Below are 16,656 nucleotides of genomic sequence, written 5' to 3'. Positions count from 1 at the left end.
ATGAGGGCAACTCTGTTGCCTATTAATCAGTAGGATACATTCATCTTGGTAATTAAATGAGTAGTAGGGTAGACAGGATGCCCTACTGCAAACTAAGATGTTAAGATGAAAGAAATTGGGGCACTTTCTGAGACTTCTGAATTTGTATGAACGTACGTTTGAGCATAAGAGTCTCAACTTTACTATTGCTGAACTGGTAGGAATTGGCTAAAATGAGGATGGTAAATACTCTATTCCTCGTTTTTATTATTTCCATTAACTGTAGCATAACCCTTCCTCTTTTAACTTATCAGCTGGCGTAATTGCTATCGGTGTACCATATCCTAACACAAATGAATTGAGAAGGGTTCACTGCCACTTGTCTGGGAAAAAGATCTATAGATCTTTGTCCTAATGTATGTGCTACAGTTGTTTAGAGAGTGTTAGCAAGTGAGGTGTGGGACTCAAAGAAGTATGGGAGGTTAAAATTACAAATTGGGATTTGATTTTCTAATGAGCTGTTGATTTTCACAATAATATAGACTCCATAGTATTGATCTGTTTACCCTTTGTAAAAATTGTGCTAACAGTGGACTTTTCCATCTGCAGATTATACTGAATGGCCAGCAGTGGCAGCGTTTCACCACAGAATTTCTCTGCCTTGCCAAGACTGAAGAAAAAAAAAAAAAGCAAATCTTCCGGCATACGGCATCATTTGACCAATTTATATGGTAAGTAAAACTCACAATCATTCCTTTAGGCATTAAAAAGACGTTCACAGCTTTTGAATTTCCTCATTACCTTTTAGTGGGAGCCTGTGCCTGAATATATTTTCTTTCAATATAGAAGTAATATGGATCACATTGTGTTGGTCATGATAGCTAACAAAAAATGACTGCCTTCAACACTACTAAGGCCTGCTTTAGATCCTAGTGCTAGCAATGTTCCACTTGAGGAATTTGCTGCCTTTGACTTTGAAATGCACTATCTCACTTGAGAACGATAGTGTTTCCTTCTCACAGAAGGAAGCTCATTTAACGTCTTCCCCTTCACTTTTTATGTTGGACTCTGATACTCAAGATGGATTGGTATTAAGGATAATCTCTATTTTTGTATCCCCATCCACTTTCAAAAAGGCCCCTATGCTTTGAGTGGTTCATAGTCCTTTACCATTCCCCCTCCTACTTGCCTTACAAACACAGATAGTAACCTACTGCATACCTTCTGAAATCTCATCCTCCTGTGTGGTCAGCTTCCACAAGGACAATTGGTCCACTGGTGCTCTGACGTCATAAAGCTAAAGCAAGAATGTTGTCTGAGCTGAGGGCCACTCTGTTGCCTAGCAAGCTGACATCATAAAGCAAAAACAAGATGTTGTCTGACATGAGGGCCACTCTGTTGCCTATTAATCAGTAGGATACATTCATCTTGGTAATTAAATGAGTAGTAGGGTAGACAGGATGCCCTACTACAAACTAAGATGTTAAGATGAAAGAAATTGGGGCACTCTCTGAGACTTCTGAATTTGTATGAACGTACGTTTGAGCATAAGAGTCTCAACTTTACTATTGCTGAACTGGTAGGAATTGGCTAAAAGGAGGATGGTAAATACTCTATTCCTCGTTTTTATTATTTCCATTAACTAAGGAGGATGGTAAATACTCTATTCCTCGTTTTTATTATTTCCATTAACTGTAGCATAACCCTTCCTCTTTTAACTTATCAGCTGGCGTAATTGCTATCGGTGTACCATATCCTAACACAAATGAATTGAGAAGGGTTCACTGCCACTTGTCTGGGAAAAAGATCTATAGATCTTTGTCCTAATGTATGTGCTACAGTTGTTTAGAGAGTGTTAGCAAGTGAGGCGTGGGACTCAAAGAAGTATGGGAGGTTAAAGTTACAAATTGGGATTTGATTTTCTAATGAGCTGTTGATTTTCACAATAATATAGACTCCATAGTATTGATCTGTTTACCCTTTGTAAAAATTGTGCTAACAGTGGACTTTTCCATCTGCAGATTATACTGAATGGCCAGCAGTGGCAGCGTTTCACCAGAGAATTTCTCTGCCTTGCCGAGACTGAAGAAAAAAAAAAATCAAATCTTCCGGCATACGGCATCATTTGACCAATTTATATGGTAAGTAAAACTCACAATCATTCCTTTAGGCATTAAAAAGAAGTTCACAGCTTTTGAATTTCCTCATTACCTTCTAGTGGGAGCCTGTGCCTGAATATATTTTCTTTCAATATAGAAGTAATATGGATCACATTGTGTTGGTCATGATAGCTAACAAAAACTGACTGCCTTCAACACTACTAAGGCCTGCTTTAGATCCTAGTGCTAGCAATGTTCCACTTGAGGAATTTCCTGCCTTTGACTTTGAAATGCACTATCTCACTTGAGAACGATAGTGTTTCCTTCTCACAGAAGGAAGCTCATTTAACGTCTTCCCCTGCACTTTGTATGTTGGACTCTGATACTCAAGATGGATTGGTATTAAGGATAATCTCTATTTTTGTATCCCCATCCACTTTCAAAAAGGCCCCTATGCTTTGAGTGGTTCATAGTCCTTTACCATTCCCCCTCCTACTTGCCTTACAAACACAGATAGTAACCTACTGCATACCTTCTGAAATCTCATCCTCCTGTGTGGTCAGCTTCCACAAGGACAATTGGTCCACTGGTGCTCTGACGTCATAAAGCTAAAGCAAGAATGTTGTCTGAGCTGAGGGCCACTCTGTTGCCTAGCAAGCTGACATCATAAAGCAAAAACAAGATGTTGTCTGACATGAGGGCAACTCTGTTGCCTATTAATCAGTAGGATACATTCATCTTGGTAATTAAATGAGTAGTAGGGTAGACAGGATGCCCTACTGCAAACTAAGATGTTAAGATGAAAGAAATTGGGGCACTTTCTGAGACTTCTGAATTTGTATGAACGTACGTTTGAGCATAAGAGTCTCAACTTTACTATTGCTGAACTGGTAGGAATTGGCTAAAATGAGGATGGTAAATACTCTATTCCTCGTTTTTATTATTTCCATTAACTGTAGCATAACCCTTCCTCTTTTAACTTATCAGCTGGCGTAATTGCTATCGGTGTACCATATCCTAACACAAATGAATTGAGAAGGGTTCACTGCCACTTGTCTGGGAAAAAGATCTATAGATCTATGTCCTAATGTATGTGCTACAGTTGTTTAGAGAGTGTTAGCAAGTGAGGCGTGGGATTCAAAGAAGTATGGGAGGTTAAAATTACAAATTGGGATTTGATTTTCTAATGAGCTGTTGATTTTCACAATAATATAGACTCCATAGTATTGATCTGTTTACCCTTTGTAAAAATTGTGCTAACAGTGGACTTTTCCATCTGCAGATTATACTTAATGGCCAGCAGTGGCAGCGTTTCACCACAGAATTTCTCTGCCTTGCCAAGACTGAAGAAAAAAAAAAAAAGCAAATCTTCCGGCATACGGCATCATTTGACCAATTTATATGGTAAGTAAAACTCACAATCATTCCTTTAGGCATTAAAAAGACGTTCACAGCTTTTGAAGTTCCTCATTACCTTTTAGTGGGAGCCTGTGCCTGAATATATTTTTTTTCAATATAGAAGTAATATGGATCACATTGTGTTGGTCATGATAGCTAACAAAAACTGACTGCCTTCAACACTACTAAGGCCTGCTTTAGATCCTAGTGCTAGCAATGTTCCACTTGAGGAATTTGCTGCCTTTGAGTTTGAAATGCACCATCTCACTTGAGAACGATAGTGTTTCCTTCTCACAGAAGGAAGCTCATTTAACGTCTTCCCCTGCACTTTGTATGTTGGACTCTGATACTCAAGATGGATTGATATTAAGGATAATCTCTATTTTTGTATCCCCATCCACTTTCAAAAAGGCCCCTATGCTTTGAGTGGTTCAGAGTCCTTTATCATTCCCCCTCCTACTTGCCTTACAAACACAGATAGTAACCTACTGCATACCTTCTGAAATCTCATCCTCCTGTGTGGTCAGCTTCCACAAGGACAATTGGTCCACTGGTGCTCTGACGTCATAAAGCTAAAGCAAGAATGTTGTCTGACCTGAGGGCCACTCTGTTGCCTAGCAAGCTGACATCATAAAGCAAAAACAAGATGTTGTCTGACATGAGGGCCACTCTGTTGCCTATTAATCAGTAGGATACATTCATCTTGGTAATTAAATGAGTAGTAGGGTAGACAGGATGCCCTACTACGAACTAAGATGTTAAGATGAAAGAAATTGGGGCACTTTCTGAGACTTCTGAATTTGTATGAACGTACGTTTGAGCATAAGAGTCTCAACTTTACTATTGCTGAACTGGTAGGAATTGGCTAAAATGAGGATGGTAAATAATCTATTCATCGTTTTTATTATTTCCATTAACTGTAGCATAACCCTTCCTCTCTCAACTTATCAGCTGGCTTAATTGCTATCGGTGTACCATATCCTAACACAAATGAATTGAGAAGGGTTCACTGCCACTTGTCTGGGAAAAAGATCTATAGATCTATGTCCTAATGTATGTGCTACAGTTGTTTAGAGAGTGATAGCAAGTGAGGAGTGGGATTCAAAGAAGTATGGGAGGTTAAAATTACAAATTGGGATTTGATTTTTTAATGAGCTGTTGATTTTCACAATAATATAGACTCCATAGTATTGATCTGTTTACCGTTTGTAAAAATTGTGCTAACAGTGGACTTTTCCATCTGCAGATTATACTGAATGGCCAGCAGTGGCAGCGTTTCACCACAGAATTTCTCTGCCTTGCCGAGACTGAAGAAAGAAAAAAAAAGAAAATCTTCCGGCATACGGCATCATTTGACCAATCTATATGGTAAGTAAAACTCACAATCATTCCTTTAGGCATTAAAAAGACGTTCACAGCTTTTGAATTTCCTCATTACCTTCTAGTGGGAGCCTGTGCCTGAATATATTTTCTTTCAATATAGAAGTAATATGGATCACATTGTGTTGGTCATGATAGCTAACAAAAACTGACTGCCTTCAACACTACTAAAGCCTGCTTTAGATCCTAGTGCTAGCAATGTTCCACTTGAGGAATTTGCTGCCTTTGAGTTTGAAATGCACTATCTCACTTGAGAACGATAGTGTTTCCTTCTCACAGAAGGAAGCTCATTTAACGTCTTCCCCTGTACTTTGTATGTTGGACTCTGATACTCAAGATGGATTGGTATTAAGGATAATCTCTATTTTTGTATCCCCATCCACTTTCAAAAAGGCCCCTATGCTTTGAGTGGTTCATAGTCCTTTACCATTCCCCCTCCTACTTGCCTTACAAACACAGATAGTAACCTACTGCATACCTTCTGAAATCTCATCCTCCTGTGTGGTTAGCTTCCACAAGGACAATTGGTCCACTGGTGCTCTGACGTCATAAAGCTAAAGCAAGAATGTTGTCTGAGCTGAGGGCCACTCTGTTGCCTAGCAAGCTGACATCATAAAGCAAAAACAAGATGTTGTCTGACATGAGGGCCACTCTGTTGCCTATTAATCAGTAGGATACATTCATCTTGGTAATTAAATGAGTAGTAGGGTAGACAGGATGCCCTACTACAAACTAAGATGTTAAGATGAAAGAAATTGGGGCACTCTCTGAGACTTCTGAATTTGTATGAACGTACGTTTGAGCATAAGAGTCTCAACTTTACTATTGCTGAACTGGTAGGAATTGGCTAAAAGGAGGATGGTAAATAATCTATTCATCGTTTTTATTATTTCCATTAACTGTAGCATAACCCTTCACCTCTCAACTTATCAGCTGGCTTAATTGCTATCGGTGTACCATATCCTAACACAAATGAATTGAGAAGGGTTCACTGCCACTTGTCTGGGAAAAAGATCTATAGATCTATGTCCTAATGTATGTGCTACAGTTGTTTAGAGAGTGTTAGCAAGTGAGGCGTGGGATTCAAAGAAGTATGGGAGGTTAAAATTACAAATTGGGATTTGATTTTCTAATGAGCTGTTGATTTTCACAATAATATAGACTCCATAGTATTGATCTGTTTACCCTTTGTAAAAATTGCGCTAACAGTGGACTTTTCCATCTGCAGATTATACTGAATGGCCAGCAGTGGCAGCGTTTCACCACAGAATTTCTCTGCCTTGCCGAGACTGAAGAAAAAAAAAAAAAGCAAATCTTCCGGCATACGGCATCATTTGACCAATTTATATGGTAAGTAAAACTCACAATCATTCCTTTAGGCATTAAAAAGACGTTCACAGCTTTTGAATTTCCTCATTACCTTCTAGTGGGAGCCTGTGCCTGAATATATTTTCTTTCAATATAGAAGTAATATGGATCACATTGTGTTGGTCATGATAGTTAACAAAAACTGACTGCCTTCAACACTACTAAGGCCTGCTTTAGATCCTAGTGCTAGCAATGTTCCACTTGAGGAATTTGCTGCCTTTGACTTTGAAATGCACCGTCTCACTTGAGAACGATAGTGTTTCCTTCTCACAGAAGGAAGCTCATTTAACGTCTTCCCCTGCACTTTGTATGTTGGACTCTGATACTCAAGATGGATTGATATTAAGGATAATCTCTATTTTTGTATCCCCATCCACTTTCAAAAAGGCCCCTATGCTTTGAGTGGTTCAGAGTCCTTTATCATTCCCCCTCCTACTTGCCTTACAAACACAGATAGTAACCTACTGCATACCTTCTGAAATCTCATCCTCCTGTGTGGTCAGCTTCCACAAGGACAATTGGTCCACTGGTGCTCTGACGTCATAAAGCTAAAGCAAGAATGTTGTCTGACCTGAGGGCCACTCTGTTGCCTAGCAAGCTGACATCATAAAGCAAAAACAAGATGTTGTCTGACATGAGGGCAACTCTGTTGCCTATTAATCAGTAGGATACATTCATCTTGGTAATTAAATGAGTAGTAGGGTAGACAGGATGCCCTACTGCAAACTAAGATGTTAAGATGAAAGAAATTGGGGCACTTTCTGAGACTTCTGAATTTGTATGAACGTACGTTTGAGCATAAGAGTCTCAACTTTACTATTGCTGAACTGGTAGGAATTGGCTAAAATGAGGATGGTAAATACTCTATTCCTCGTTTTTATTATTTCCATTAACTGTAGCATAACCCTTCCTCTTTTAACTTATCAGCTGGCGTAATTGCTATCGGTGTACCATATCCTAACACAAATGAATTGAGAAGGGTTCACTGCCACTTGTCTGGGAAAAAGATCTATAGATCTTTGTCCTAATGTATGTGCTACAGTTGTTTAGAGAGTGTTAGCAAGTGAGGCGTGGGACTCAAAGAAGTATGGGAGGTTAAAATTACAAATTGGGATTTGATTTTCTAATGAGCTGTTGATTTTCACAATAATATAGACTCCATAGTATTGATCTGTTTACCCTTTGTAAAAATTGTGCTAACAGTGGACTTTTCCATCTGCAGATTATACTGAATGGCCAGCAGTGGCAGCGTTTCACCACAGAATTTATCTGCCTTGCCAAGACTGAAGAAAAAAAAAAAAAGCAAATCTTCCGGCATACGGCATCATTTGACCAATTTATATGGTAAGTAAAACTCACAATCATTCCTTTAGGCATTAAAAAGACGTTCACAGCTTTTGAATTTCCTCATTACCTTTTAGTGGGAGCCTGTGCCTGAATATATTTTCTTTCAATATAGAAGTAATATGGATCACATTGTGTTGGTCATGATAGCTAACAAAAACTGACTGCCTTCAACACTACTAAGGCCTGCTTTAGATCCTAGTGCTAGCAATGTTCCACTTGAGGAATTTGCTGCCTTTGAGTTTGAAATGCACTATCTCACTTGAGAACGATAGTGTTTCCTTCTCACAGAAGGAAGCTCATTTAACGTCTTCCCCTGCACTTTGTATGTTGGACTCTGATACTCAAGATGGATTGATATTAAGGATAATCTCTATTTTTGTATCCCCATCCACTTTCAAAAAGGCCCCTATGCTTTGAGTGGTTCAGAGTCCTTTATCATTCCCCCTCCTACTTGCCTTACAAACACAGATAGTAACCTACTGCATACCTTCTGAAATCTCATCCTCCTGTGTGGTCAGCTTCCACAAGGACAATTGGTCCACTGGTGCTCTGACGTCATAAAGCTAAAGCAAGAATGTTGTCTGACCTGAGGGCCACTCTGTTGACTAGCAAGCTGACATCATAAAGCAAAAACAAGATGTTGTCTGACATGAGGGCCACTCTGTTGCCTATTAATCAGTAGGATACATTCATCTTGGTAATTAAATGAGTAGTAGGGTAGACAGGATGCCCTACTACGAACTAAGATGTTAAGATGAAAGAAATAGGGGCACTTTCTGAGACTTCTGAATTTGTATGAACGTACGTTTGAGCATAAGAGTCTCAACTTTACTATTGCTGAACTGGTAGGAATTGGCTAAAATGAGGATGGTAAATAATCTATTCCTCGTTTTTATTATTTCCATTAACTGTAGCATAACCCTTCCTCTCTCAACTTATCAGCTGGCGTAATTGCTATCGGTGTACCATATCCTAACACAAATGAATTGAGAAGGGTTCACTGCCACTTGTCTGGGAAAAAGATCTATAGATCTTTGTCCTAATGTATGTGCTAGAGTTGTTTAGAGAGTGTTAGCAAGTGAGGCGTGGGACTCAAAGAAGTATGGGAGGTTAAAATTACAAATTGGGATTTTGATTTTCTAATGAGCTGTTGATTTTCACAATAATATAGACTCCATAGTATTGATCTGTTTACCCTTTGTAAAAATTGTGCTAACAGTGGACTTTTCCATCTGCAGATTATACTGAATGGCCAGCAGTGGCAGCGTTTCACCACAGAATTTCTCTGCCTTGCCAAGACTGAAGAAAAAAAAAAAGCAAATCTTCCGGCATACGGCATCATTTGACCAATTTATATGGTAAGTAAAACTCACAATCATTCCTTTAGGCATTAAAAAGACGTTCACAGCTTTTGAATTTCCTCATTACCTTTTAGTGGGAGCCTGTGCCTGAATATATTTTCTTTCAATATAGAAGTAATATGGATCACATTGTGTTGGTCATGATAGCTAACAAAAACTGACTGCCTTCAACACTACTAAGGCCTGCTTTAGATCCTAGTGCTAGCAATGTTCCACTTGAGGAATTTGCTGCCTTTGAGTTTGAAATGCACTATCTCACTTGAGAACGATAGTGTTTCCTTCTCACAGAAGGAAGCTCATTTAACGTCTTCCCCTGCACTTTGTATGTTGGACTCTGATACTCAAGATGGATTGATATTAAGGATAATCTCTATTTTTGTATCCCCATCCACTTTCAAAAAGGCCCCTATGCTTTGAGTGGTTCAGAGTCCTTTATCATTCCCCCTCCTACTTGCCTTACAAACACAGATAGTAACCTACTGCATACCTTCTGAAATCTCATCCTCCTGTGTGGTCAGCTTCCACAAGGACAATTGGTCCACTGGTGCTCTGACGTCATAAAGCTAAAGCAAGAATGTTGTCTGACCTGAGGGCCACTCTGTTGCCTAGCAAGCTGACATCATAAAGCAAAAACAAGATGTTGTCTGACATGAGGGCAACTCTGTTGCCTATTAATCAGTAGGATACATTCATCTTGGTAATTAAATGAGTAGTAGGGTAGACAGGATGCCCTACTGCAAACTAAGATGTTAAGATGAAAGAAATTGGGGCACTTTCTGAGACTTCTGAATTTGTATGAACGTACGTTTGAGCATAAGAGTCTCAACTTTACTATTGCTGAACTGGTAGGAATTGGCTAAAATGAGGATGGTAAATACTCTATTCCTCGTTTTTATTATTTCCATTAACTGTAGCATAACCCTTCCTCTTTTAACTTATCAGCTGGCGTAATTGCTATCGGTGTACCATATCCTAACACAAATGAATTGAGAAGGGTTCACTGCCACTTGTCTGGGAAAAAGATCTATAGATCTTTGTCCTAATGTATGTGCTACAGTTGTTTAGAGAGTGTTAGCAAGTGAGGTGTGGGACTCAAAGAAGTATGGGAGGTTAAAATTACAAATTGGGATTTGATTTTCTAATGAGCTGTTGATTTTCACAATAATATAGACTCCATAGTATTGATCTGTTTACCCTTTGTAAAAATTGTGCTAACAGTGGACTTTTCCATCTGCAGATTATACTGAATGGCCAGCAGTGGCAGCGTTTCACCACAGAATTTCTCTGCCTTGCCAAGACTGAAGAAAAAAAAAAAAAGCAAATCTTCCGGCATACGGCATCATTTGACCAATTTATATGGTAAGTAAAACTCACAATCATTCCTTTAGGCATTAAAAAGACGTTCACAGCTTTTGAATTTCCTCATTACCTTTTAGTGGGAGCCTGTGCCTGAATATATTTTCTTTCAATATAGAAGTAATATGGATCACATTGTGTTGGTCATGATAGCTAACAAAAAATGACTGCCTTCAACACTACTAAGGCCTGCTTTAGATCCTAGTGCTAGCAATGTTCCACTTGAGGAATTTGCTGCCTTTGACTTTGAAATGCACTATCTCACTTGAGAACGATAGTGTTTCCTTCTCACAGAAGGAAGCTCATTTAACGTCTTCCCCTTCACTTTTTATGTTGGACTCTGATACTCAAGATGGATTGGTATTAAGGATAATCTCTATTTTTGTATCCCCATCCACTTTCAAAAAGGCCCCTATGCTTTGAGTGGTTCATAGTCCTTTACCATTCCCCCTCCTACTTGCCTTACAAACACAGATAGTAACCTACTGCATACCTTCTGAAATCTCATCCTCCTGTGTGGTCAGCTTCCACAAGGACAATTGGTCCACTGGTGCTCTGACGTCATAAAGCTAAAGCAAGAATGTTGTCTGAGCTGAGGGCCACTCTGTTGCCTAGCAAGCTGACATCATAAAGCAAAAACAAGATGTTGTCTGACATGAGGGCCACTCTGTTGCCTATTAATCAGTAGGATACATTCATCTTGGTAATTAAATGAGTAGTAGGGTAGACAGGATGCCCTACTACAAACTAAGATGTTAAGATGAAAGAAATTGGGGCACTCTCTGAGACTTCTGAATTTGTATGAACGTACGTTTGAGCATAAGAGTCTCAACTTTACTATTGCTGAACTGGTAGGAATTGGCTAAAAGGAGAATGGTAAATACTCTATTCCTCGTTTTTATTATTTCCATTAACTAAGGAGGATGGTAAATACTCTATTCCTCGTTTTTATTATTTCCATTAACTGTAGCATAACCCTTCCTCTTTTAACTTATCAGCTGGCGTAATTGCTATCGGTGTACCATATCCTAACACAAATGAATTGAGAAGGGTTCACTGCCACTTGTCTGGGAAAAAGATCTATAGATCTTTGTCCTAATGTATGTGCTACAGTTGTTTAGAGAGTGTTAGCAAGTGAGGCGTGGGACTCAAAGAAGTATGGGAGGTTAAAGTTACAAATTGGGATTTGATTTTCTAATGAGCTGTTGATTTTCACAATAATATAGACTCCATAGTATTGATCTGTTTACCCTTTGTAAAAATTGTGCTAACAGTGGACTTTTCCATCTGCAGATTATACTGAATGGCCAGCAGTGGCAGCGTTTCACCAGAGAATTTCTCTGCCTTGCCGAGACTGAAGAAAAAAAAAAATCAAATCTTCCGGCATACGGCATCATTTGACCAATTTATATGGTAAGTAAAACTCACAATCATTCCTTTAGGCATTAAAAAGAAGTTCACAGCTTTTGAATTTCCTCATTACCTTCTAGTGGGAGCCTGTGCCTGAATATATTTTCTTTCAATATAGAAGTAATATGGATCACATTGTGTTGGTCATGATAGCTAACAAAAACTGACTGCCTTCAACACTACTAAGGCCTGCTTTAGATCCTAGTGCTAGCAATGTTCCACTTGAGGAATTTCCTGCCTTTGACTTTGAAATGCACTATCTCACTTGAGAACGATAGTGTTTCCTTCTCACAGAAGGAAGCTCATTTAACGTCTTCCCCTGCACTTTGTATGTTGGACTCTGATACTCAAGATGGATTGGTATTAAGGATAATCTCTATTTTTGTATCCCCATCCACTTTCAAAAAGGCCCCTATGCTTTGAGTGGTTCATAGTCCTTTACCATTCCCCCTCCTACTTGCCTTACAAACACAGATAGTAACCTACTGCATACCTTCTGAAATCTCATCCTCCTGTGTGGTCAGCTTCCACAAGGACAATTGGTCCACTGGTGCTCTGACGTCATAAAGCTAAAGCAAGAATGTTGTCTGAGCTGAGGGCCACTCTGTTGCCTAGCAAGCTGACATCATAAAGCAAAAACAAGATGTTGTCTGACATGAGGGCAACTCTGTTGCCTATTAATCAGTAGGATACATTCATCTTGGTAATTAAATGAGTAGTAGGGTAGACAGGATGCCCTACTGCAAACTAAGATGTTAAGATGAAAGAAATTGGGGCACTTTCTGAGACTTCTGAATTTGTATGAACGTACGTTTGAGCATAAGAGTCTCAACTTTACTATTGCTGAACTGGTAGGAATTGGCTAAAATGAGGATGGTAAATACTCTATTCCTCGTTTTTATTATTTCCATTAACTGTAGCATAACCCTTCCTCTTTTAACTTATCAGCTGGCGTAATTGCTATCGGTGTACCATATCCTAACACAAATGAATTGAGAAGGGTTCACTGCCACTTGTCTGGGAAAAAGATCTATAGATCTATGTCCTAATGTATGTGCTACAGTTGTTTAGAGAGTGTTAGCAAGTGAGGCGTGGGATTCAAAGAAGTATGGGAGGTTAAAATTACAAATTGGGATTTGATTTTCTAATGAGCTGTTGATTTTCACAATAATATAGACTCCATAGTATTGATCTGTTTACCCTTTGTAAAAATTGTGCTAACAGTGGACTTTTCCATCTGCAGATTATACTTAATGGCCAGCAGTGGCAGCGTTTCACCACAGAATTTCTCTGCCTTGCCAAGACTGAAGAAAAAAAAAAAAAGCAAATCTTCCGGCATACGGCATCATTTGACCAATTTATATGGTAAGTAAAACTCACAATCATTCCTTTAGGCATTAAAAAGACGTTCACAGCTTTTGAAGTTCCTCATTACCTTTTAGTGGGAGCCTGTGCCTGAATATATTTTTTTTCAATATAGAAGTAATATGGATCACATTGTGTTGGTCATGATAGCTAACAAAAACTGACTGCCTTCAACACTACTAAGGCCTGCTTTAGATCCTAGTGCTAGCAATGTTCCACTTGAGGAATTTGCTGCCTTTGAGTTTGAAATGCACTATCTCACTTGAGAACGATAGTGTTTCCTTCTCACAGAAGGAAGCTCATTTAACGTCTTCCCCTGCACTTTGTATGTTGGACTCTGATACTCAAGATGGATTGATATTAAGGATAATCTCTATTTTTGTATCCCCATCCACTTTCAAAAAGGCCCCTATGCTTTGAGTGGTTCAGAGTCCTTTATCATTCCCCCTCCTACTTGCCTTACAAACACAGATAGTAACCTACTGCATACCTTCTGAAATCTCATCCTCCTGTGTGGTCAGCTTCCACAAGGACAATTGGTCCACTGGTGCTCTGACGTCATAAAGCTAAAGCAAGAATGTTGTCTGACCTGAGGGCCACTCTGTTGCCTAGCAAGCTGACATCATAAAGCAAAAACAAGATGTTGTCTGACATGAGGGCCACTCTGTTGCCTATTAATCAGTAGGATACATTCATCTTGGTAATTAAATGAGTAGTAGGGTAGACAGGATGCCCTACTACGAACTAAGATGTTAAGATGAAAGAAATTGGGGCACTTTCTGAGACTTCTGAATTTGTATGAACGTACGTTTGATCATAAGAGTCTCAACTTTACTATTGCTGAACTGGTAGGAATTGGCTAAAATGAGGATGGTAAATAATCTATTCCTCGTTTTTATTATTTCCATTAACTGTAGCATAACCCTTCCTCTCTCAACTTATCAGCTGGCGTAATTGCTATCGGTGTACCATATCCTAACACAAATGAATTGAGAAGGGTTCACTGCCACTTGTCTGGGAAAAAGATCTATAGATCTTTGTCCTAATGTATGTGCTACAGTTGTTTAGAGAGTGTTAGCAAGTGAGGCGTGGGACTCAAAGAAGTATGGGAGGTTAAAATTACAAATTGGGATTTGATTTTCTAATGAGCTGTTGATTTTCACAATAATATAGACTCCATAGTATTGATCTGTTTACCCTTTGTAAAAATTGTGCTAACAGTGGACTTTTCCATCTGCAGATTATACTGAATGGCCAGCAGTGGCAGCGTTTCACCACAGAATTTCTCTGCCTTGCCAAGACTGAAGAAAAAAAATAAAAAGCAAATCTTCCGGCATACGGCATCATTTGACCAATTTATATGGTAAGTAAAACTCACAATCATTCCTTTAGGCATTAAAAAGACGTTCACAGCTTTTGAATTTCCTCATTACCTTTTAGTGGGAGCCTGTGCCTGAATATATTTTCTTTCAATATAGAAGTAATATGGATCACATTGTGTTGGTCATGATAGCTAACAAAAACTGACTGCCTTCAACACTACTAAGGCCTGCTTTAGATCCTAGTGCTAGCAATGTTCCACTTGAGGAATTTGCTGCCTTTGAGTTTGAAATGCACCATCTCACTTGAGAACGATAGTGTTTCCTTCTCACAGAAGGAAGCTCATTTAACGTCTTCCCCTGCACTTTGTATGTTGGACTCTGATACTCAAGATGGATTGATATTAAGGATAATCTCTATTTTTGTATCCCCATCCACTTTCAAAAAGGCCCCTATGCTTTGAGTGGTTCAGAGTCCTTTATCATTCCCCCTCCTACTTGCCTTACAAACACAGATAGTAACCTACTGCATACCTTCTGAAATCTCATCCTCCTGTGTGGTCAGCTTCCACAAGGACAATTGGTCCACTGGTGCTCTGACGTCATAAAGCTAAAGCAAGAATGTTGTCTGACCTGAGGGCCACTCTGTTGCCTAGCAAGCTGACATCATAAAGCAAAAACAAGATGTTGTCTGACATGAGGGCCACTCTGTTGCCTATTAATCAGTAGGATACATTCATCTTGGTAATTAAATGAGTAGTAGGGTAGACAGGATGCCCTACTACGAACTAAGATGTTAAGATGAAAGAAATTGGGGCACTTTCTGAGACTTCTGAATTTGTATGAACGTACGTTTGAGCATAAGAGTCTCAACTTTACTATTGCTGAACTGGTAGGAATTGGCTAAAATGAGGATGGTAAATAATCTATTCATCGTTTTTATTATTTCCATTAACTGTAGCATAACCCTTCCTCTCTCAACTTATCAGCTGGCTTAATTGCTATCGGTGTACCATATCCTAACACAAATGAATTGAGAAGGGTTCACTGCCACTTGTCTGGGAAAAAGATCTATAGATCTATGTCCTAATGTATGTGCTACAGTTGTTTAGAGAGTGATAGCAAGTGAGGAGTGGGATTCAAAGAAGTATGGGAGGTTAAAATTACAAATTGGGATTTGATTTTTTAATGAGCTGTTGATTTTCACAATAATATAGACTCCATAGTATTGATCTGTTTACCGTTTGTAAAAATTGTGCTAACAGTGGACTTTTCCATCTGCAGATTATACTGAATGGCCAGCAGTGGCAGCGTTTCACCACAGAATTTCTCTGCCTTGCCGAGACTGAAGAAAGAAAAAAAAAGAAAATCTTCCGGCATACGGCATCATTTGACCAATCTATATGGTAAGTAAAACTCACAATCATTCCTTTAGGCATTAAAAAGACGTTCACAGCTTTTGAATTTCCTCATTACCTTCTAGTGGGAGCCTGTGCCTGAATATATTTTCTTTCAATATAGAAGTAATATGGATCACATTGTGTTGGTCATGATAGCTAACAAAAACTGACTGCCTTCAACACTACTAAAGCCTGCTTTAGATCCTAGTGCTAGCAATGTTCCACTTGAGGAATTTGCTGCCTTTGAGTTTGAAATGCACTATCTCACTTGAGAACGATAGTGTTTCCTTCTCACAGAAGGAAGCTCATTTAACGTCTTCCCCTGTACTTTGTATGTTGGACTCTGATACTCAAGATGGATTGGTATTAAGGATAATCTCTATTTTTGTATCCCCATCCACTTTCAAAAAGGCCCCTATGCTTTGAGTGGTTCATAGTCCTTTACCATTCCCCCTCCTACTTGCCTTACAAACACAGATAGTAACCTACTGCATACCTTCTGAAATCTCATCCTCCTGTGTGGTTAGCTTCCACAAGGACAATTGGTCCACTGGTGCTCTGACGTCATAAAGCTAAAGCAAGAATGTTGTCTGAGCTGAGGGCCACTCTGTTGCCTAGCAAGCTGACATCATAAAGCAAAAACAAGATGTTGTCTGACATGAGGGCCACTCTGTTGCCTATTAATCAGTAGGATACATTCATCTTGGTAATTAAATGAGTAGTAGGGTAGACAGGATGCCCTACTACAAACTAAGATGTTAAGATGAAAGAAATTGGGGCACTCTCTGAGACTTCTGAATTTGTATGAACGTACGTTTGAGCATAAGAGTCTCAACTTTACTATTGCTGAACTGGTAGGAATTGGCTAAAAGGA

The sequence above is a fragment of the Lissotriton vulgaris genome, chromosome 8 (assembly GCF_964263255.1).
Source record: "Lissotriton vulgaris chromosome 8, aLisVul1.2, whole genome shotgun sequence".
Lineage (NCBI taxonomy): Eukaryota > Metazoa > Chordata > Amphibia > Caudata > Salamandridae > Lissotriton > Lissotriton vulgaris.
Note: the sequence above shows the minus strand (reverse complement) of the source record.